This window comes from Micromys minutus (genome assembly GCF_963924665.1).
Source record: "Micromys minutus genome assembly, chromosome: 2".
Classification (NCBI taxonomy): Eukaryota; Metazoa; Chordata; class Mammalia; order Rodentia; family Muridae; genus Micromys; species Micromys minutus.
In genome coordinates this window covers 99,973,850-99,976,205 of record NC_137971.1, presented here as the reverse complement: position 1 = coordinate 99,976,205, position 2,356 = coordinate 99,973,850, and the positions used below count along the sequence as shown (strand labels likewise).

At 46.7% G+C, this 2,356-nt stretch overlaps 1 pseudogene across 1 annotated transcript; it reads right to left on the bottom strand.

Moving 5' to 3' along the window:
- Positions 1-703: 703 nt before the first annotated feature.
- On the bottom strand, positions 704-2,059 carry LOC308416588 (tubulin alpha-1B chain-like; annotated as a pseudogene). Its single transcript has one exon. The product of its transcript is annotated as a tubulin alpha-1B chain-like (transcript).
- Positions 2,060-2,356: the final 297 nt, after the last annotated feature.

Here is a 2,356-nt window from a genome sequence, read left to right as displayed (position 1 = left end):
AAAATTTCATGAGTGCCTATCAAAATTTATGAAAATCTTCAATTTGTATGAACATTGCCAACTTAAAATAAAAGGCAGAGAGAGAGAGAGAGAGAGAGAGAGAGAGAGAGAGAGAGAGAGAGAGAGAGAGAGAGAGAGAGAGAGAGAGAGAGAGAGAGAGAGAGAGAGAGAGAGAGAGAGAGAGAGAGAGAGAGAGAGCACTGTCCATGGTCCATGAACAGGCTGATAAAAGCTACTACATTTCAAGCATAAATTATCCTTCACTAAGTGGGCATCACTTGGGTTGGAGATTCAGAAACTTCTGTTGGGAGTCCTGCTTCTCCAAAGATTGCTATAGTGCTGAATACATGCATCAGAGGTTGAAAGTGCATTCTGGTTTTCCAGAAGAAGAGACTTCAGTTCCTAGTAGTACTGTCAGTCAAAACACAGCTATCAAATCTGCTTCTATGAGATATAATATTCCCTGCTGGTCACCGTTGGCACCTGCATTCAAGTGCACAAATAAAAGAAAAATAGTGTTCAGTGGAAAATTATTTTTTTTCCTTTTCTTAAAGCTTTTATTTTGTTATGACATGGAAACATTGGAGGTACACCTGGAGAACAGATGATCACAGAACAGACACAGCACAGAAGCATCAATGCCTGCAGATAATGCTGGAGCTGGAGTTTTGAGTTTGACATGATACAGGGTAGGAGGAATGAATTAGTATTCCTCTCCTTCTCCACACCTTCCCCTTCGACAGAATCCACACCAACCTCCTCATAATCCTTCTCCAAGGCAGCCATGTCCTCACGGGCCTCAGAGAACTCCCCTTCCTCCATGCCCTCACCCACATACCAGTGCACAGAGACACGCTTGACATACATCAGATAAAACTTGTGATCTAAACGAGCCCAGGCTTCAGCAACGGCTGTGGTGTTGCCCAATATGCGCACAGCTCTGTGGACCTTGACCAGGTCACCACCAGGGACCACAGAGGGAGGCTGGTAATTGATGTTAACCTTGAAGGCAGTGGGGTACCAGTCTACAAACTGGATGCTGTGCTTGGTCTTGATGGTGGCAATGGCAGCGTTGACATCTTTGGGGACCACATTACCTTGATACAGCAGGCAGCAAGTCATGTATTTACCATGGCAAGGGTCACATTTCACCATCTGGTTGGCTGGCTCAAAGCAGGCATTGGTGATCTCTGCTACAGAAAGTTGCTCATGGTAGGCTTTCTCAGCAGAGATGACAGGGGCATAAGTGGCCAGAGGGAAGTGGATGCAGGGGTAGGACATCAGGTTGGTCTGGAATTCTGTCAGATCAACATTCAGGGACCCATCAAATCAGAGGGAAGCAGTGATAGAAGACACAATCTGGCTAATAAGGTGGTTAAGGTTAGTGTAGGTTGGGTGCTCAGTGTTGAGGTGTCTACCACAGATATCATACATGACCTCATTGTCTACTATGAAGGCAAATCAGAGTGCTCCAGGGTGGTGTGGGTGGTGAGGATGGAATTTTAGGGCTTAACCACAACAGTGGAAACCTGGGGGTCCGGGTAAATGGAGAACTCCAGCTTGGACTTTTTTCAGTAATCAACAGAGCTGCTCCATTAGCGGGGAGGTGAATCCAGAGCCAGTTCCACCACCAAAGCTGTGGAAAACCAAGAATCCCTAAAGACCTGTGCATTGGTCACCCAGCTTGCCCATTCCATCCAAGACAAGGTCAGTGATCTCCTTGCCAATGGTGTAGTGACCACGGGCATAGTTATTGGCAGCATCTTCCTTGCCTGTGATGAGCTGCTCAGGGTGGAAGAGCTGGTGGTAGGTGCCAGTGCGAACTTCATCAATAACTGTGGGTGGGTTCCAGGTCTATGAACACTGCCCAGGGCACATGCTTGCCAGCTCCTGTCTCACTGAAGAAGGTGTTGATGGAGTCATCTCCTCCCCCAATGGTCTTGTCACTTGGCATCTGGCCATCAGGCTGGATGCCATGCTCCAGGCAGTAGAGCTCCCAGCAGGCACTGCCGATCTGGACACCAGCCTGGCCAACGTGGATGGAGATACACTCACGCATGACATCTACGGGTTAGAAAGCGAGGGTGATAAAGCAGACACTGGGTTCTGGTTACTGTTCCCAACAACTAAGAGTCGAGGTAAGTAACGCAATGAGCCAGTGGAAAATTCTTACGAGGTCTTTAAACTAAAGGTGTAATCACCTTAGATTGTGGCCTTTGATGAGGTCTTTTAGCCGAAAGTGTAATCATCTTAGATTGCAGCTTTTATTCTGTAATATCCATTCATGTACCATGTCGATGCTTAGAAATGCAATTTCCACTTTCACTGGATTCAGTTTATATTAAAGTCAGTCACA